At 37.0% G+C, this 22,536-nt stretch overlaps 2 protein-coding genes across 5 annotated transcripts in view; one reads left to right on the top strand and one right to left on the bottom strand.

Annotated features, from left to right (window-relative positions):
• Positions 1–22,536, bottom strand: part of s100p (S100 calcium binding protein P) — a 267,160-nt gene that overhangs the window by 207,827 nt on the left and 36,797 nt on the right. The window lies entirely within an intron of this gene.
• Positions 1–22,536, top strand: part of tbl1xr1a (TBL1X/Y related 1a) — an 83,772-nt gene that overhangs the window by 39,090 nt on the left and 22,146 nt on the right. For 2 of the 4 annotated variants that reach the window (XM_077203079.1, XM_077203083.1), the window contains exons 2-3: positions 2,117–2,171; positions 19,468–19,534. The gene's annotated coding sequence lies outside the window, so the exon portion shown is untranslated. Of the gene's footprint in view, positions 1–2,116; positions 2,172–19,275; positions 19,374–19,467; positions 19,535–22,536 lie in introns of all 4 variants that reach the window. The other 2 variants (XM_077203080.1, XM_077203081.1) reach the window with 2 other exon arrangements.

Here is a 22,536-nt window from a genome sequence, read left to right as displayed (position 1 = left end):
TTATGTTGTAAGTCATTGTAAACAGTCGAGAAAGATTACGCATGTGTTCAGTACTGGATAGGGGTGTGCCATATCATACCGTCCACGATAATACCCGTATACATTTTTACATGATAAAAAAGTGTCATATCGCGATATCAATGATATAGCGACGCAATGACGTATGGCGCATTTACGTTCCCTAGCACGCACCTGTCAGCCTCCGATGACGATTCAGCAATTTCACAAACAGCTTGAGTGTTCAGCGGGGCTGCCGACGCGCGTCTTCTCTCGTGCGCGTTTAGGAGTCGGGACATGACTGAGAGGTCTCTTGCACAATCGGGCCATCAGTGCATCGTAACTAAAGTTTAGAATTTTCAAGTCTTCTTAATTCTTATCAGTTTAAACATTCCAAGCGGTTTTAAACTATCCAGTAAGCTTCTCGCGCACTCTCTGAGAGAGCTGCACTGCGTGCATACATAGAGTGCAGCTCGCGAGAAACTAAAGTAATTTTTCGCGGATTATATCGCTTTAATGGGGGGAAAAACACAAAATTGTGTAAAACTTCCGGTCTTGGTAAGTATACTCATAAACACAGTCGGTTATGTATAAAACGCATGTGACAGTGTGACAGACAGTATAATGAAAACAGCAATCGATCCGTGCACTAGCTGTAAAAGTGACAGCAGCCATAGGCTATGCGTCTGTCATTAATGTTGTCGTCAAAACAACAAAAGATAGCTTTAATTGTAATGAATGAGAATTATTAGCGTATGTATTTAATTTAATCAGGAAACAGAATTAAAAGACTATGTGTTATTTTAAATTTGATTACTTTATTATGTTTCTGTAGTATTTCTGAATACTGGTGTTAGACCTACACACATTTAACATTTAATTCAAAGATTGAAATCAAGCTTCCTTGTGTTGTGTAAACTCTTAACAACAAAATTACCACATTGTAAAAACGCAATGAGTGAGCAAACATTTAGGCGAGATAAACATAAGAAAAATTTCAACAACAACACATTTTTTTTTTTATATCGTCATAAATATCATTATCGCAAATATTCTTGAAATATTGTGATAGAATTTTGAGGCTATATCGCCCACCCCTAGTACTGGATCTGTGGATTATGGCTTAAAGTGACAGCAGCCTAATATTCCTGCTGTCTGTATGTGTTTTTAATGCTAATCAAACAACAAAAGACTTGGAAATCACTCACTGCTCTTGACTGAATAGCTTTTGTAACTTTAATAATGATTAATCTATTTAATTTATACAGTGAAGATTATATGCAATGTTGTTTTACATTTGATACCTGTATTTAATTTCTGTACCTTAAAACTACTTTTAGATACCTAAATAACCTGAACAGTTGTTTATTTTATTTATATTTTTGCTGTATTGTATTTATTTCTGCTGTTGCTTCTAGTTTGATTATTTGTTCATATTTGTTTTTTTTTATTTGACAGTAGGGCTGCGTGATTAATCGAAATGAAACCGCACACGATTTGGCAAAGCCAGGGTTTTTCCTTGGTCAAAAATGGTCTTTGGTGGTGGCTGACAGACATGTTGATCCACACACACAGTAAAAATTAGCCTACCCATGTGATCTGTCAGCCCAATGTTCACAGTACATCTAAAATGAACGCAATAAAACAGTTTTCAATGATGTAAAACTCGCATTGACAGAAGAATATCCAATCTGTCTGCTTACATGGAAGACGCAAATGCATGTATCCGATTCATATCCAATCTATTTTCACATATGAATGAGGCCTGAAACTGATCTGAGAATATCGGAATCCATGTGTTTTTTTCCTGCTTACACATGCGTGGGTCACTTCTGATCTGTGATCTTTTTTAAAAAAAAAATTTTTTGACAGCATTGTTGTTGATGGGATGATGTAGCCACAGATATTGGAATAGTATGGTTTTTATTTTGAAAAACATTATTGTCACATTTAACTCATCATTATAATCTTCACAGTCTCATCTTCTGAATTTGAAAAAAAAAAACATTGAAGAGAAACAAATTTATTGGTTAAAATCAAAACATGATTCATTTATTGACCCCTCATTTCTACAAGGCACTAAGTAACAGTTTGTGTTCTGTGTTTTCTTTATATCCAGACTGTAGAGACTCCTCCGCTGCAAGGTTCACATCGGAGCAAGAACTGATCACATGGTAAGCCAAGAAATAGCTCTCTTGTTCTTTCCTTTTTGGTCAACATCAAGGTACTTTGAGTCCCGCACACACGTGGTCTCAGGATTATTGAAGAGCTGTAATTGAATCATGGGATGCCTGAAGGTTAACTCTTGACAGTGATTCGCCTATTTTTCATGGCTAAAATAACCGAAATGTCTGCACTGTTTTTGCAAAAGACATGTTGTTAAGCACAGCGATATTGTACCAAATGCTACAGCAGCTTAAAAAAGCAGTTATAACACAGTATACGGTACCATGTACTTTTGTTGTTTAATTTATCAACAGAATCAGTTAATGTTTCAACTTTCTAACATTTAGATGCTCTTTGCCGTCATTTAACACTCATTTAAAGTGTTAAATCTCAAAATTAATTAAATGTAACCCCCCCCCCCTCCCCACTAAATTTACTTTACATTTCATTTTTTTATTTAAAGTATCATTTAAAACAACTGATTTCAGTATTTATTTTAAGTCTAAGGTAATATTTAAACTAGGGCTGGGAAAAGATTAATCACGATTAATTGCATCCAAAATAAAAGTTTGTGTTTACATAATATATGTGTGTGCACTGTGTATAATCATTTTGTATATATAAATATACACACATGCATGTATACATATAAGATTTTTTTTATTTATATATAAAATATTTATATTTATATATAATATAAATTATAAATAAATATATACAGTATATACATGAAAATATTTCTTAAATATATACATGCATGTGTTTGTATTTATATATATACAAAATAATTATACACAGTGCATACACATATATTATGTAAACACAAACTTTTATTTTGGATGCGATTAATCGCGATTAATCTTTTCCCAGCCCTAAACTGATAAATAAATAAAATAAACAGTGCTTTTCAGGTTATTTAGGTATCTAACAGTAGTTTTCAGGTACATAAATGAAATGCAGTAATCAAATGTAAAACAACATTGCATATAATCTTCACTGTATAAATTAAATAAAGATGAATTAATACTAAAGTTACAAAAGCTATTCAGTCAAACTTAAGTTTTAATTTAATTTAGCATTTAAAATGATTGACTTCAGTGATTTCATTTAAAAAAAATGGTATGGAATCATCATGAAGATAATTCTGGGATATTTGTGCATCGTTAATTACTGTTTATTTATATTGATTCAGAAATCTTCTACTTGGTATGTGTTTCCTTAACAATGTGAATTTGGTGCTTGCGTGCATAGTTTGAGAAATAATTATGTAGGCCTATGATTCTTGAGCTAATTGAGTGCTTGTCATTTAAGGGAGAGCAGTTTTGACTGCCTTTTTTTTAAAGCTGAAATTACCTGTAATTTAGTCTGGCAGTGTCAGTCCAACCTGTCAAGCATTCCCCCCCACCCTAACCCTTCACAAGAGTTGCAGATCAGTTTGTCTGTTGACTATTCTCTGGGTAATTCCTCTCCGACAGGGTGTATTGTTTCAGGGATCAAGGTGCGTGAGTTTGAGCACTTTCAAAACCAAGCTGCATTCAGAATTGAAGCAGGATGGACTCAAATAAGTTAAACCAATGTATGCTAAAGCAATTTTGGATGTGGAATAGTCTTATTATGTTTCATCCCTAAATTATATAATGTTGAACCACAATAAATGCTACTTTCAGTCAAAACCGCTTTTGTCAGGCTTTCTTGAGTGTTGCCACAGAAACACTGAGTATGAGTGGCTAGTCTTGAGGCGGAGATTGGTTTGTCTCTAAGCTGTTGGAGAATGGAAGAAAATAGAGGCCTCTAATAAGCCTCTCAACTTCTGTATTTGTTTCAGGCCTTTTACAACAATGCTGGGGTAAGAAAAACTACTTTTGGACTGGCAGTGTGGATGAATTGCAAGGCTTTTGCGTATTATCATACCCATTTTTGGACATATTTGTCATGTGGTGCTCAGAGGTTTATCTGAAAATATCTGAAATGTAATGAAAGCCAAGCTATTGTGCTTTCAAAGCAAAGATATGCATCTGTTTCGAGTTGTGAAGGTGCAGTGTAGGATTGGAGCCAGAGGAGTTTGCTTTAGTGTAGCCTGCATCCATCATGTAATTGATGTCCACAATTTCAGGACTTGGGCTGTTCAACAATATTCAATTTCCATGTTTTCGCTTTGGGCAAAAAAGTACCCTGCATGGTTACCGCACCAGCTTTAGAAAACAAAGTTAGGCTTTGGCCTATCTGTGACTGGGATGTTTTAACGGTTTCATCTTTTAGAGGTTTGACCATGAAAAGGGCACCTAGTCGATGCTTTAAGACTCACTGCGTTTATAAAAAAAAGCCTCATTTACTTTCTTTCACTGTTTATTTAGTAAGAATTGTGCAAATATTTAACATTATTAAAATGCAGATGAAATGCTTATTGCTTAATTCAGTACTGGCACTTAACAAGAAAACATCAACAAATCAATGTCAAAGTTTAAAAAAAAATGTTTTAGGGATAGCTAAACGTTTACCAAATGACCATGTTCCATGTAGGGATAGCAAAAATGTAATGAAATAGGCCTATAATACATATTAATGTCGTTTTTTTATTGTACAAAGTCTGATGTGTTTAAATGGTTAGTTCATTCAGAAGTGAAAATTGTAAAATTGCAAAATCATCATTTACTCACCCTCACGGTGTTTCAAACCTATAAGACTTTCGTTCATCTTCAAAACCCACATGAAGATATTTATTTTTTAATGAAATCTGAAGGATTTCTGTCTCTCCATTGACAGTGTCCATGCAGCTACCACATTCATAAAAAGGTCATAAATTGGTTGGTTTCAGGTTCTGTTTACCAACGTGACCGATTGGGACGCACTTGAACAGTTTTTATATTTGATATGCAGTCTTAACATAGGCATGGCATGACAGTCAAAGAACAGCTCAAGATGCAACACATCTGCCAAAAGAGAGGTTCATACTAACAGCGATTCACCGTGCCAACGCAACCGGATGTCATTTATTTTCAATGAGAGCTGGCAATTTCCAGGGGGGAACAAGTGGCAGCATTGAGTAGAGGTCAACTTCATGCAAATGAGTAGCGACTACTAATGCGATTCCAAAGAAGTGTAGGACCAGTCGATCTCTGATCTCTGTCTGTGTAAATGTGTCATAGGGATTTGATTGCTTAGTTTAACATGCCAACGACTAATTCATTAGCCTTTATAATGAATTTTAGCCCAAGGCAAAATTTTAAAAGTTCATGTTCATCATACTATCAGATTCCACAAACTAAGCAACTCCAACTTGTTTTTTTCTTTTTTCTAGGTAGCTTTTGCAAAATTAATGATTAATGCTTTGGTTTGTGTGATACAGTTTAAATTTTGCATGTCAAAGAGATCAAAACTTTTTAAATAAATGCTGTTCTTTTGAAATTTCTATTCATCACGCATAAAGCTTGCCGCAAAGCACTGGCAAAAGTAGCCTAATGATTATAAATGTAAAAATAATAAGAAATTTTAATTGTTTATTATATAGACCTATTTCCCATGTCTTTGAGGCAAGTAACCTATATGCTAAGCTTCGGTTTATTTATGTGACGCACTGCTGTTCTTCTTGCTGTCAAAGAAGGAGCAACTTTATGCTCTTAAGTTTATTTTGTGCACTGTCAAGTGCTTCATCAGATTTGTTGTGTTGCTGGTCTTGGCAGCAATTATCTTTTCACAAATGTTGCATTGCGTGCTGTTGGCATCGAGCCTGGTGAAATGTAGACTTTAGATCTTTTCCACATCTTTATCTATGGGGGTTGGGACACTTACCCTATTTAAACTGCACATGTGTGCGGCGCATTACGGCCAACGAAAATTATCGGCAGAAAATGGCATTTTCGGTTTTTGACTGAAAATATGAACCGAAAATATATGATGCCCCTCAGTGTTCAGCGCTCAGGTTTCATTCTCGCTCTAGCCATTATTACTTGCGCCGTGTGACGATCTGCTCAATATTCCACTCTATACATGTGCGCTCAGTATATAAATTGTCTCTGGCTCAGCTCAGTTGTAGGGCTGGGACGTTTAACGTTATGGATTTATTTTTTCTAACCATGGTTGAAAAGCAAGAAAATCCCACGGTATAGCGGTAAACCAGCGGTTCCCAAGCCTTTTTTTCCTGCGCACCCCCTTCTATGTCCCAACCGGGTTGGCGCACCCCAAATCCCCACATAAAAAAAGAACACATGACAATAACAACATCAACAAAGTTTCAATATAATGCAACAAAGCTACGCGCAAGCTTCCACTTTCACACGTAAGTTTAAAATATTCTAACTGACCCCCCCAGCGTGAGTTTTTCAAGACGACCGTTATTTAGAACGTCACTTTAATGTTTCCATGGTGACGCGCCATTGCTTGTCACGTGACACAACTCTACCACAACACAGCGCTGAATGAATGATGATCTGCTTTTATGTAATTTTTCCTTTTTTATCAAAAATATTCACAAATGTATTAGCTATAGCATGAAACACTCATCTTCCATTGTCAAATATGTGCAGGGGGATGTGTTTTTTTATTTAAACACCTTTATAACGATCGCGTTAGTTGAGCTGTATGCCTGATGGGCGGCGCCATGTTGGTTTGTACCACAGTTCAGAGAATTGGATCGGTTGGATTTACAACACGTCAATTCCTCCACTTCTCACGAAATACATGAAAGTAAGAGGCCGGTGAACTGGGAGAAGAATAAGGTAAAATGTGAAGCTACTTACACAATGTGTATCTGATATGAATAAAACTTGTCATCTTATTATAATGAAAAGGATTATTATTGCCGCTTCCATAGAAATCAGCAAACTCAAAATCATTGTTTTGCTAGTACTTACGTGTATTTAAATGTCTGAAACCTAAAATAAACATTATGTGGTTGAAAACACTCAATAGTTGTGATATATGACAGCACTGGCTCAGCGCCAGCCAACGCACGAAAGCACATTTGAATTTAGAAGTTGATCACGTGACATATGTGACCCTGGACCACAAAACCAGTCGTAAGTCGCACGGGTATATTTTTAGCAATAGCCAACAACACATTGAATGGGTCAAAATTATCGATTTTTCTTTTATGCCAAAATCATTAGTATATTCAGTAAAGATCATGTTCCATTAAGATATTTTGTAAATTTCTTACCGTAAATATATATAAAAAATATTTTTGTGAATTGATGCAGCAAAATCTCGCAAAAAAAAAAAAAAGTCAGAAAACATGCCTACAAACTTCGCTCGCTGCTGCCCGCTCTTTGGGAATTACCCACTCAAGTTTGGTATCAATGTCAAGCTTAGATTTCACCCTTTCCGGTTCATAACTCTCCACAACGTAATTAGAGCAGTAAGCCAATAGAGAGCGTTACAACAAACCCTTCTCGTGTAAAAAATAAAAAACATTTTCTTCTTAGCAATGGTCTGCTACAGCGCCTCTCATTGGCTGGTGACTTCTTCGCGTGCACAGTGTACACAATCCGCAATGGCAACGGTGAAAGCCATGGATTCTGAGATAGCGCGTTTGCTCAATTTAAACTTTAATTACTGCAATCATTTAACGAACATAGTAAAAGATTTTTTCGCAAATGATTGAGAAGATGATACAGAATGTCCAAAGACTGGTTTGGCAAAGGAGGATGACCTGAAAGATGGCGAATTCGATCAATGTGTGGAACAGTTTTGTAACCACACACACACACACACACACACACACACACACACACACACACACACACACACACACACACACACACACACACACACACACACACACACACACACACACACACACACACTTGTATTTAGTTGTGTGGCACTCACAAAGGTGTTAATTTCATTTATTTCCTTTCATCAGTAATGCGTAGCTAAGGACTTCATTTGTGAGAACTTTAAAGGTGATTTTCCCAATATTTAGATTTTGTGCCCCATCAGATTCCAGATTTTCAAAAGGTTGTATCTCGGCCAAATATTGCCATATCCTAACCATAGATCAATGGAAAGCATATTTATTCAGCTTTCATGTGATGTATAAATCTCAATTTAAAGTAAATGACCCATAAGACTGGTTTTGTGGTCCAGGGTCACATATAGCCTAGCGGCTGCAGTGCAGAGCAGTGCGTGGAAGACAGGAGCTGTCTTGTACGTTTCTATCAAAAACTGATAAATTATAGTTTTCTTATTTAACATAAAAGCGATTACAAAGGAAATGTTTATTGTTCATGTTTTTTTATTTTATTGTATGGAAAAATCCCACTTAAAAATACAGACCGCCATTACATTTTTCCTCTCGCGCACACCCTGGTGGCAGCTCGCGTACCCCTGGGGGTGCGCGTACCACACTTTGGGAATCCCTGCGGTAAACCGTAGCTGCTGCAGACAGTAATTTGGCATGGACCGATCACTGAATAGATTTCCTTATTTAAGAATATTCTCAGATATATTTGCATTAAATGTGAAATTCCTAAGAGGAGTTTATATTCAGAACACATTTGGCAATACATAATTTTCAGGGGAATACATTAGGATGTTCACATTGGAAATTAAAGATAAACACCTCTTAATTACAAAAAATATATGCCATATTTATGTTTACATAATATAATGTTATTTTTAAAATTTTCATCTATGTTGATTTATTTGAAAAGTGAACAGCATGAGTAAGATAAGATCATAAGATGGGTCAGACATGTTTTTGACCACTTTATCAAGTTTTGTTTTGTAGAAAGCCTTTCTTTAAATTGAATTTCGTTTTGTATAAATTGTATCTTAATTGTAATCACTGTTTCATCAACCAATTGCCTGGAATTAATAAATAAGCAGCAAATAAAGTAGACATTATAATCAGGACGTGAAAGCGCCGGTGCGATCTCTTGCATTGCACGTGACCTGGAGCTCGTCTCATAAATGAATCGAAACTAGGCTATTTGCCTCACAGACATGAAAAAATAAATAAATAGAAAGCTTGAAATGTCTACTTTTAAACAAAATTCAAAACGAAATGGTAAAATTGTACAGTAGCCTATTCAGGTAAGGTCAGGTTTGCCAATGTGCGTTTTATTTTGGCTATTTATTTATATTTATCCCTGTGCACTAGAGGATGGATACCCGACCCGAGCCCGACGGGACCCGTCGGTACCCGACGGGCCGGGCCGGGTTCGGACATATATTTAGAAATTATGTTCGGGTTCAGGTCGGGCTCGGTCACATCAGCGCGATATGGCATTGAACATTTTAAATTTAAAACAGCTTATTATGTTGGTAGCCAATGTGCCTGATGCTTTCACGTGATGCAAACGTTCGTTTTTGTGATTAAAAAATGCATGTAAAATATTACCATAACATCTTTCTTCCTGTGTGCGGAAATTTGTTTATGTAGCCGTGACAACGAAACATGTGCATGCGCGCCTGCGTTAAGTGCGCTTGTTTCTCCGTGCGCGCTGATGCACTCATCCTGCTGACATTTCCGAATGTCTTCCTACAGTTGCTTAATAAAAGCAGTCTTTCCACACAAACAAACGCACATGTGTCATTAGTATGAGAAAAAAATGGGATTTTAACTGTCGGTCTCGGACATAAAAATCTTTCTGCCTGTTTGGGTTTTGGGTCGGGTTCGGTTACTGCTCTGTCGGACGCTGGCCGGGCTCGGACAAAATAATTCGGCCCGATCCGCACTCTACTGTGCACTGATTGGAATTCTGGGGATACAACATTGCCTTTATCCTTTAAATATCTTTGATGCATTGGATCAGTCTCCTTTCTAGAACCGCCAAGAGCTTTCTAGCCTTGCATCACCCATAGACCTTAAAACGATCAGCGGATGGTGGGCATGTGCGGTTTTGAAAATTGGTCAAAAAAAGTTGGTGCGGATGGATGGTGAGTTTTGTGATGCAGTTGCGGATAAAAAATAATAGCCCATCCGCGCATCTCTAATACGATACGAATGGAATGTTATTATGTGTCATGGAACATTGCGCTCTCCAACTCGCGAAAGGTCGGATTTGCTCCATCTTTTGATGATAAGTTTTGTTTAGAAAACATTGAATCCATGTAAGACACAATGTCATTAGACATAATTCATGTCATTAGAATCAATGAATCCATGTCATTAGACACAACGTGCACACATGTGTAGGCCAATGTTATTTTTGCGGTGATGACGGTGACGAGCTCAGACCCGCAGTAGGCGTCACGTTACCGTGGTAATTTCGGTAACCGTCCCAGCCCTACTCAGTTGTCCACGCTCATGCTCATTGGAAAAGCAAAATCCGCTTAAATAACGCGCAACATGAAATTTCTCTGTAGTAGACTTGTTTCTGTTTGCAATAGCCCTAATGTGCTGTAACATGGTGTGATATAGCCGTGCTGGGCAACGCTGGTAAAATGATGCTACCCTCTCGTTTACTGATCGGCTCCACGCTACGCTCTGCTTACATACTCTGATAATAGGACTATACACTATATATGGACTATATATGGACTATAGAATAATATATTCATATTTAATATTAATGTATTTTTCGTCCAATTATAGTGTGATTTTCAATAAAAGTGTTGTTATTTTATGTTATTCGCTTGTATTTTTTAAATTTAGTATCATTAAAATGATTGAATTTCATTTAAAAGTCTAATATTATTACAACCATAAAAAAAGGCTAATTTAAAATAAGAAATTAGATCATTATTATTATTATTAATATAAAATATTATTAATTTAAATAATTTTTAAAATGCATTTTTGTTTTCAGCCCACAATTTTAATTCTGGTGCGTCCCTACTCATCGGGATTGTTTTATACAAACTGACGAGCAACAATGTAAAGAACAGCGAAGAATCACAAAATGTGGACTAGCTAAAAAAGTACGAAAAAAACAGCATTCTCATTAGTCAACCATCTGGACCATCCCTAGTTTATTCTTCTTTTGTCTGCCTTTTAAGCAGAGTCCCTGATTCATAGATGCTATCACCTCCCCAGATTATTTAGCATTAATGTCAAGGCAACCGCCATTTAGTGATGAATATGCAAACCTTAACCTTTGTGCCTGAGCTGTTGCGGCTCGATCTAAATCACACTTGATTACTGCCTTTTTCATCCGCCTGCTTCCTGTCTGATGTAAGATCCTCCAAACAATAGAGAAGGTGTTTGGCTTATCTAGCAGGTGCATCAACAGTTGCTAACAAACACCCCCCTCACTACCTTATTGTGACTGATGGGGGAGGGGAAGAGTCTGTCGGAGCCTCCATCTTTCTTTAGGAAACAGCCTTCCATACGCCACTGAACTGTCACTTTGGTGCGTAGGAGTAAAGACTAACTGCTCTTTGAAAGGAAACCGTGACATCTGTTTCCTTTTAGCTAGGTAGCATTGTGAAGATTGCCCAAAATGTGTTTTGTGCTTAAGTATATGAAGTTTCAATTTCGGTGGCAGACTTTCTGAAGAAAGGGTGTTTTCTTTCAGCACATTCTCAGTGTGAATCTAGGTCCCCTGCTTACCACTGTACCGCAAACAACAACCTGTTTCCGTTCACTAGAGAAAAACAAACGAAAAGGCTACTAGTGTGTATTGATTAAAGTTATCAGTGGAAAGCAGATGCCTATATTAAGGGTCTGTCGGTTGAAGATTGCACTCTGGTGTGTTCGGTAAAGTATTGGACACAGTATTGTTGGTTTAAACAAAGGTCTCGGCTTAAGAGCTTAGAATGCAAGAATAATTGCTCACCTGAGGTAAACCCGAGAATACAAGTTGCCATGGTGATTTGTTCCACTAAAAGCTGATTCAACAGCGTGACATAATGTTACTAAGTTAATCCCACAGTTTGCATGATAACCTATTGTAATCTTCTCTCTAACTGTCATTGATAGGAACCTGTTGTTTTGTATAATGCTATTGGCATTATCTGCTCAGACAATAGTTGACCTGAAAGAGAAAACTGACTTTTTGGTGTCTCACGGTACTATAACAGTTAAAGTATCACAAAACCTAAATTAATTGTGTGGATGTATCATGCATATTACTTTTCTGTTGTATTTAATTATTCTGTTGCTTATTAATAAATAACCTTCCATAATTACACAGCATTGTTCTGTAAAGCTAAACTATAAATTTTACTTCAATAGCTAATTTTCAATAACAAGTGTGAGTTTTACAATTTCATATGATCTCAAACCTCTCTGAAGTCTATCACACTCATCACAGGAAGTTCTTTCACTTTAATATTCCACATGCACTATCACTATTTTTGGCTTGTATAGAGATGCATCAGATGGATATTTTTAGTCGTTTCATGTCTTTGGTGGTTTTGGTGTAAATGTTTTTGCTTTTAGATTAGGGCTGCACTATTGTGGCACTTGTCAGTGAAGTACGGCTCTGTGATCATAGTAAATGCTGCTCCACCTGCGCAGAAACTCCAAATATCCCCCGCCGTGTAAGTAGACAACACATGTCATTCCAGGAAATCCCTCTATGGGCATCATACTATTGCTGTCGCTTTTGTTGGACAAGAGGTTCATAAATGCTTTTCATATTTGGAAAGATGTTTGATGCGTGTTGCTTTTTAAAATGCACGTTATAAGCAACTCAGGGCGTTTTCACACCTGAAAGTCCGCACCAAGGTCCGAACCAAAGTTCACGTTTTGATACATTTTATACTTTCAGAAAGTTTTGGTTTGGTTTCACACTGCAATTATGCGAGCGCACTAAAGAACTTTACGGGACATACTTGCGTCCTTTCGTCATCATCTATGTGGGCTCCATCTTGACATTGATTGGTTTGTAAATGGACGTGCGTCTGACGTCAGCGTGTTGTCAATTCGGCGGGTACTTTGACAACATGAATGAACAGACGCATATCGTTGCAACTGTATTGTTATTTTTATGGCATAATTACCTGCAGCACCAACTATACATAAGGCTAGTTCAAATACACCAAATGAACGTCCTCGTCGTGCGAACATTTTATCGTCGCCGGCAGGAAAGGAGGAGAAGACAGCAAGCAATCATGAGAGCTCTGGCACCATTAAAAACCTCGTCTCCTCCTCTCCCCATGTGCTACCACGGCTCATTTTTCCTGCCACCTTCTGTTTTTTCGGCTATGCGGGAACCACCGGAACTTCCTGTAAAAGGTCTGAAAGAAAGGCCACCTCTTTTAGTCGGACCAAATTTCATCTGTTTGGTCCGGACCGAATTTTGAATCGGACCAAACTGAAAAGTCCGAAAGTCCGGATCAAACAAGGTAGGTGTGAAAGGGCCCTCAAACTCTCAGTGATTGCTTTCCGATGGAGCAACGTTTACTACTGATCACACACTGAAAACAATAATCGCAGGCTTTTCGATTCCATAATCGCAATAAGACAGATCGGTTTGGGCGCGGTTTAGGGTTAATTGCGATTAATCGTGAGGCCTTATTTAAGATACTTTCAAATTATTTGACAAGTTATTTGAATTCCCACCTTGTTTCATTCTGTTGCACTTCATCTTTGCATTGGACTTAATGCAGTAAATTCAATTCACGTTTATTTGTATAGCGCTTTTCACAATACACATCATTTCAAAGCAGCTTTACAGAAAGCGCATGAGTCCATATTACAATTTAGAGTGTTATGAGAGGTAACTGTCTTAAGTTGAGTATTTCAGAAATGTACATATACAAAGTCACAGTTAGCTAAAAATGTATAATTTAAACAATGTAATAATGTAATGCAGAAATAATGAGCTCATTGAAGTAAAGTATACTGGTTTTTAACAAATGATTATGACATTTATAACATATCGAGGCTTGGGCATTGCGATACTACTTTACCACAGGTGCTCTGTACAACCCTAATTACACTAATGACTGCTATAGCACTTATGGCAACACTGAGAATGCAACATGCTTGAGTTCTGTTATTAATTGCAGTCTGACACATTTAATAACAACGTGGTAAATTGAGCTTGCTGCTTTGAGTAGTGGATGTTTCGGGCCTAATGCAACAGGCTGTATACATTTTAAAACCGTGTAAGTATTAGGCTATGTGGTAGTTAATGTATCGATTGCTCAGAATGAGTTATGTAAATATTTCCACAAACATTTTTACATTTGAAATGTATTGGCAATGTAATCGAACCGATTACAAACTGAATTAATTCCCGAGTTGGTTTTTAACACATTTTGGCCACCCCCTTTCTCACAGATCAGACGTTCTTTGGCCTAACACTGTAACGACACCTGCTACTTTGCTTAGCAAGCGCATGCCAATAATCTGAGCTAATTGGAATGTACGCTGCTCTGGAAAACAGATAGACGCAGCAGGTGCAACAGCACAAAGAAGTCTCAGAAACCCACGAGACATGGACTGGGAGCAGGCTGCCCGAAGGAAGTAATTTCCACCCATCTCTGTTCAAGCTTAAACTTCGTAGACAAGAGACCACTGAAACCCGCCAATAGCTGTAACTTAACAGCCATGTCAATACATGTGTTTCATTGCTTGGCTGAGGAAACTAACACATGTGCCCTTGAAAAGTTACAGCATACTCAGGGTGAGCCCAAGATGGTGATTCATGAATGCAGAAATGCTGTGTAATTCCAGACACAGGCATAATCTGCACCTGGGAATACTGCCCTGGATTTTTTTATTATTATAATTTTTTTTAACTTTTAGTCCTGATTTAGCTGTGGGTATGTGGCAGGGCAAGTTTTCAATTTTTCGACCATATTTCAGACACCATGTTTTGGTGAGGTGATGGTGAATTTTCTTGATGAGGAAATGGACCTTTGTATAAATGCTTACTAAAAAGTTCACGCTTATAATTTGTTTATTCTCTTGCTAAAACTATTTGATAGGGCAATAAACAATTTCAGTTTACCTTAAGGTTTAAATCTTAGTCCTTTAATAATTGGGAATGTGATCTTTTTTTATTCTTTTTATGCAAATTAGTAAAATAAGTGTGTGTCTGTGTCTGTGTGTGTGTGTGTGTGTGTGTGTGTGTGTGTGTGTGTGTGTGTGTGTGTGTGTGTGTGTGTGTGTGTGTGTGTGTGTGTGTGTGTGTGTGTGTGAATCTAAACTAGAGGTGGGCGATATGTCAAAAATATTTTGCTTTTATCACTCTTTCATATTGGTTTTACTATTTTGCTAGGCTACACAACATAATATACAAATGAAATAAACAGTTAGGGCTGGGCGATATGGTCAAAAAATCATATCTCGGTATTTTTTGGTTAAATGGCGATATACGATATATATCTCGGTACTTTCTACGTTTTTCTACTTGGATAAAGAAAATCTGTATTTATTTTTAAAAAATTATTTCACATCCTGCTCAATGATATCCAAACAATGTTGATATTGAAGGATATGGAAACAAATACAGTGAATGTAATGTAGGCTATGCAATATATTATGTGCAAAAAGGTGTTTAAAATCACATTACATTGTAACATTACAAACTAAAAACAAATATAATTCTTTTGTTTTAAAAATGACTAAAGGCTAGGGATGGCCCGATACCATTTTTTTTCAAACCGATACGAGTACGAGTATTTACATTTGTGTACTTGCCGATATCGAGTACCGATACCGATATTTCTACCGCAAAAGTAACTATAGGCTCCCAGAAAAGAAGACAGAAGACTATTTTAGAACACAGGTTAGAAGACTGTTTTTATTTTCTTCTCTGCTTGTTTTAACAAGTCTAAAAATAAATAATAATGAGTAAAATAATAAATGTATTAACACACAAACCACTGTTAATTTAACATAAAAGCAAGCAGTTACTGCGTGCATGGTCTGACATGACTGAATGCGCCCAAAGTGCGCTCCCTTAATAGTCTAATTCCTAAAAAGCTGACAGTTCATCGCGATCTCACACATCTGTTATTATCAATGAAGCTGACTGCACAATGAATCTTTCATAATATCCACACTTTGTTCGTTATAATTAGAGGATTTGCCAGCATACAGAATTCAGCACTGAACCAAAAAGTTTTGAGCGGTGAGGGGAGTTTATCTTAAATGCTTCTGATTAGCCATTGCGTTCAAGAAATCAACACACATGTCTGTGATTGGCTACATCGCTCAACGCTGCAAACATGTTATGAATAGAAACTCTGGCCTGTAAATCGTTTCTATTTTGTTTTAGTTGTTCTTCTTGCTTTTCTGCAACAGATGAATGAAAATCTATTAGTTTTAATATGTTGTATTCATAGATATTTCTAAAATTCCACATATGGCACATGTATTGTCTCCAACAAAAAATATTTTAGCAATAGCCTATGTATATTTTAGTCAGAATTATTGCGCTACTACTCTATTGTGCTCGTCTGTTTGGCCAGCATGCGCGCGGCGGCGCTCAATAACGGAAGCTTGAATTTTAGCGGAGATTCACTTGAAGAAGCTCGTCCTCTCCTGACAGTGAAATGGACATATTTGTTTGATTTTCTAACATTTACAGATGGAGAATATACCTGTGAAATGTAAGTTAAGCACTGAGGAAAGCACCATGCACGTCTCAAACGCATTAAACAGCGCAAGTAAGTTATTTATCTGTCAGTCAGCAACAGTCTGTCAGAGCATCTGACAGGGCAAGCTGCTTTAAACTTGTTAACTATATCTTACCAGTTATTTTAAAGCGCTTAATATAAGCTTGTGTCATGTTTAGGACAAATTGTAGGCTACCATGTACTTTCACTGCAGGAGCTCACACTGCGTCCTCCGCTATTTTTTCAGATGTGCTCGTATCAAACTACTGTCTCGATATAAACGGTATTGCCTCATTCCATATCGTGGGGATGAAAAATATCGATATATTGTACAAACTCGATATACCGCCCAGCCCTATAAACAGTGCTTTATTTTTTCAGCTACAGTAGGTGTATTTAACAGTAGCATTCAAGAAAGAAATTAAATGAACAAATATACAAATAAAACACTACATAGACATCACTGTCTATCATAAATTATACATCGATTCTTATTAAAGCTACTTTTAAAGTTCTCAGACAGTGAGTGATTTTCTCTTTGTTTTTGTTTTGTTTTATTAACATTAAAGGATTAGTTCCCCCAAAATGAAAATTGTCATCATTTACTCTAAGTTGTTTTAAACCTTAATAAGTTTCTTTCTTCTGTTGCAAATAAAAGTTATTTTGAAGAATTTGGGTAACCAAACAGTTGCTGGTCCCCAGTGACTTCTATAGTATATATTTTTTTCCTATGGAAAAAGGAATTTTTGTTGTTGTTGTTCAGCACAAGAAAGAAATGAATACAGGTTTGGAACAACATTCGAGTGAGTAAAATAATGACAGAATTTTCATTTTCAGGTGTACTATGCCTTTAAGGACAATTGGCAGCATGTTTACTATTAGGCTACTGTCACTTTAAGACCGGCGCATATGACACGCACCCTATTTTCTCTCAAATGTGTGCTTTCACTTTAGACATAACCAACTGTGTTTATGTAAACCTTGCGTGTATTTGACAGTAGTAGCGGACAAGACTGTAAAGATTACTTGGTAATCAGTAGTCCAGTAATCAGGTGCTGTTTGACATTTTAGTGTGTGTGCTTCGGGTTTACGCGCTCAGAAAACAGCACGCAAATGAAATGTTTAACCGACAAAGCTTTAATACACATGCAAATAATGAACTTTTATGAACTGCAGTCAGTGTCCCGGTGAGTGTAACTCTACCGCTGTGTTAACATGTGATGTGTGAATGTTGCCTACTTCTCGTTGAGTATGTTGAGGTGGAGGCGCCAGAACTGAACTGATAGAATCCACTATAGCACGATACTACGGTATTTCTACAAAAGCAGCTCGTGGAGGCATTTTAATCGTCCATGATCAAAAACTGTGATATCGCACACCCCTAATCTAAATAATGATGAATATAGGTTGGAAGCCAAAAGCAATGTAGGGCAAAACAATTCAGTTTTTTTTTATTTCAACCCGACAGTGGTGGAACCGGTTTCACTTCTGTTTGAGGTGGCTTAGGCTTAGCTTACCTTAAAGTCAGGTTTTTTTCTGGGTCAAAAATGTTCTTCAGTGATGATGGATGAACACAGTCATTCACACACACAGAGCCCTACTCATGTGAACTGCGAGCCCAGTACTGACAATAAATAAAAAATAAATGCAAATATACATTGTAATATAAACCAATATAAAAATTAAAAAAAATCACTGTCACTGAGTGATTGATTCGAAGATTTTGTATTAAACTGAACAGGTATATTATTTTGCATTTACACTCCTAGACTTAATTCACAGATTGTTTTACATACAGTATGAGATTGTTTTATTACGTCCATTGCTATTGTTATCACTGTCAATTTAAATACGGCCGTCAATTCAGAAACTTTGCAATGTGCAGTTAGCAGCATGAAAAATATATATTACATACATAAAGCGAGCAAAGATTACTGCCCTTATAATCAGTGGAGCTGTCAATTACAATTTGCGGTACACAACGCTGGACTCTTGCATAAACTTCCGTTATAATCAATGAAGCTGCTTTACTGTGCAATGAATCTCTTATTGACATTGTGTTTGTACTTTGTTGGTTATAATGAAAGGATTTGCGAGCACTGAGAACTCGCACTGAACAAACTCTGTCGTTTTGAGCAATGTTAAACAGATTCGGACTAACTTAAATCAGATTGGCCATTGTGTTCACACACTCAATTGGCTAAAAAAGCTAAATTTAAGGCACAAACATTCATTTTGGTGGGCGCAAAAATATTTTCATTGCAGGAAAAACCATGGATATATCATCTAAAAGTAATGCTGACAGTTATACATACATTCGTGAAACCCACCTGTTTTAAAATCTGTCGACATAAGCTTTTAGCCTGTTGTCCAAATGTAATAGGCAGAGTGTGGATGGTTCATTTCCAAGAAAGACTTCTGGTATTTTTGTCTTGAAAAATGTAAGTGCCATCTCAAAGAAAATTACAGGGAGACATTGAGATTTATTTGACATTTTAAAAAAACATTTTAGAAAGTCCATAGAGACAGTCATTCAGGCTGTTACCTTACCCTGGAGGGATGGGAAAACAATAGAGAGAGACAGAGAGTCTCCCAGCAGAAAAATGGGGAAAGATCCATCTAAACCAGTGGTTCTCAAAGTTTTTTTTTTTAAAGGTTTAAAGGGGGGCGCCACGAAAAAAGTTTGAGAACCACTGATCTAAACTTGCAGTTGCTGCAAAGTCCACAAACATGCTTTCATTGACCTCAGACAGGTTGGTTTAATTGAAGCGTACATTGAAGCGCAGGTGAAGTCCAGATGCTTGACAAATTCTGCTTCATTCAACCTTTTCTGTAATGTTATTGCAGGTGCTGAAAACACTTGGGTTGGATCCTTAAAAAGCGTTTGCCTTGCGGAAATAGAGCTGATAGTGTGGTGAGTATAAATGCATATTGGTGCTAAGATGGCTTTTTTTCTCCTTAAGGAAAATGGAAAAACTTTTTTAGCTGAACTCTGTCTAAAAGGACATGGAAAAAGTTACAGGTGTTTCAGAGGCTGTTTTTGAGCAGGGAAATTCAGAACAGACTGTTCTTTACTACTATTCTTTTTTTTTTTTGCACCTTGTAATGAAAAGGCTTTTGACATTTCATGACCACTTCCACAACAATGATTACCTCGGGTAGATTCATAGTACTTACAGGAACGCAGTTTAGTGAGAATCCTGGCTCTGTGTCAATGTAGAATTAAAATCTAAGCGTTATACTGGCAAATGAATGGAGAGTCAAAATAGACTTCAGATTTAACAAACACTATATGCACTACTGTCCAAATTTTGTTTTAGCAATCTTTGATTAAATAGAAAGTTTAAAAGAACATGGGGGTGTAATGATTCACTAATTTTCTTGATGCATCAATTACAAATCCATTTGAATAATCTTAAGAATGCACTTTAAAAATGCAGTATCAAATCAATCAAATTGAATCTTACTCTGAACAGTCTTAAATTGAATTGATCTGAATTTCCAAAAATCATTATGGAAACGAATCGAAAACGTATGATTCGTGAATCGCGAGTTGCACCTTTAAAAGTACAGCTACTATTTGAAATGGAAATCTTTTGTAACAATGTAAAAGTCCTTATTGTCACGTGTGAACAATTTAATACTTTCTTGCTGAATAAAAGTAGCCTAATCATTTCTCAAATCAATCAGTCATGTACAGGTCCTTCTCAAAAAATTAGCATATTGTGATAAAGTTAATTATTTTCCATAATGTAATGATAAAAATTAAACTTTCATATATTTTAGATTCATTGCACACCAACTGAAATATTTTAGGTCTTTTATTGTTTTAAAACTGATGATTTTGGCATACAGCTCATTAAAACCCAAAATTCCTCTCTCAAAAAATTAGCATATTTCATCCGACCAATATAAGAAGTGTTTTTAATACAAAAAAAGTCAACCTTCAAATAATTATGTTCAGTTATGCACTCAATACTTGGTTGCGAATCCTTTTGCAGAAATAACTGCTTCAATGCGGCGTGGCATGGAGGCAATCAGCCTGTGGCACTGCTGAGGTGTTATGGAGGCCCAGGATGCTTCGATAGCGGCCTTAAGCTCATCCAGAGTGTTGGGTCTTGCGTCTCTCAACTTTCTCTTCACAATATCCCACAGATTCTCTATGGGGTTCAGGTCAGGAGAGTTGGCAGGCCAATTGAGCACAGTAATACCATGGTCAGTAAACCATTTACCAGTGGTTTTGGCACTGTGAGCAGGTGCCAGGTCGTGCTGAAAAATGAAATCTTCATCTCCATAAAGCTTTTCAGCAGATGGAAGCATGAAGTGCTCCAAAATCTCCTGATAGCTAGCTGCATTGACCCTGCCCTTGATAAAACACAGTGGACCAACACCAGCAGCTGACATGGCACCGCAGACCATCACTGACTGTGGGTACTTGACACTGGACTTAAGGCATTTTGTCATTTCCTTCTCCCCAGTCTTCCTCCAGACTCTGGCACCTTGATTTCCGAATGACATGCAAAACTGAGCAACAGTCCAGTGCTGCTTCTCTGTAGCCCAGGTCAGGCGCTTCTGCCGCTGTTTCTGGTTCAAAAGTGGCTTGACCTGGGGAATGCGGCACCTGTAGCCCATTTCCTGCACACGCCTGTGCAAGGTGGCTCTGGATGTTTCTACTCCAGACTCAGTCCACTGCTTCCGCAGGTCCCCAAGGTCTGGAATCGGTCCTTCTCCACAATCTTCCTCAGGGTCCGGTCACCTCTTCTCGTTGTGCAGCGTTTTTTGCCACACTTTTTCCTTCCCACAGACTTCCCACTGAGGTGCCTTGATACAGCACTCTGGGAACAGCCTATTTGTTCAGAAATTTCTTTCTGTGTCTTACCCTCTTGCTTGAGGGTGTCAATGATGGCCTTCTGGACAGCAGTCAGGTCGGCAGTCTTACCCATGATTGCGGTTTTGAGTAATGAAACAGGCTGGGAGTTTTTAAAAGCCTCAGGAATCTTTTGCAGCTGTTTAGAGTTAATTAGTTGATTCAGATGATTAGGTTAATAGCTTGTTTAGAGACCCTTTTCATGATATGCTAATTTTCTGAGATAGGAATTTTGGGTTTTCATGAGCTGTATGCCAAAATCATCAGTATTAAAACAATAAAAGACCTGAATATTTCAGTTGGTGTGCAATGAATTTAAAATATATGAAAGTTTAATTTTTATCATTATATTATGGAAAATAATGAACTTTATCACAATATGCTTATTTTTTGAGAAGGACCTGTATTTAGCAATTTAATATTCCTTATTCTCTTCTTAATTTCCTGACAAAGTGAGCACTCTGCTTAGAAAAGGATGAGAGGTTGTATCCCCCCCCCCCCCTCATCATCAAAAATGGTTCTAAAACAATCCGAAGCACGATCTATTATTTATTGCCTGTAGCAGAGCAATTTGAAAAGTTAAGCACTCAAATGCTATCTGACTAATTATCAGCACTCTTTATTCAGTACTTTTTATTATAACATACTGCTATTCTTTATAGATTTGTATGAGTTCTGTGTTGAAGTCATAAAAACGTTGTTTTTGCTATAAAAAAACGTAATTATCACCGATACCAGTTAGCTTCTATCATGATTCATTGACTGATACACCACAGATCCAGAAAGCCAAATTTCCCACTAATAACTACTAGGGCTGTCACTTTTGAGAAAAATCAAATTCGAACGGTTATCGAATATCAAGTAATGTATTCGAATATATTCGAATTTCTACGAGACCCCCCCCCCCAAAAAAAACCCCACCATAACGGAGATTCAATCACAAATTTATTAACAGTCTGACAGACATAAACAGGACTCAGGCCTGTCTGAAATTTTTTTTTTGACTTAATGTTTTAAACAGCAGGTTATCAATTTAATCTATATAAAGT

Source organism: Siphateles boraxobius, unplaced genomic scaffold, assembly GCF_051911475.1.
Source record: "Siphateles boraxobius isolate OS27281-9 unplaced genomic scaffold, OSU_SipBor_1 5, whole genome shotgun sequence".
Taxonomy (NCBI): Eukaryota; Metazoa; Chordata; class Actinopteri; order Cypriniformes; family Leuciscidae; genus Siphateles; species Siphateles boraxobius.
Note: the sequence above shows the minus strand (reverse complement) of the source record. Positions and strands in the feature narration are given on the sequence as shown.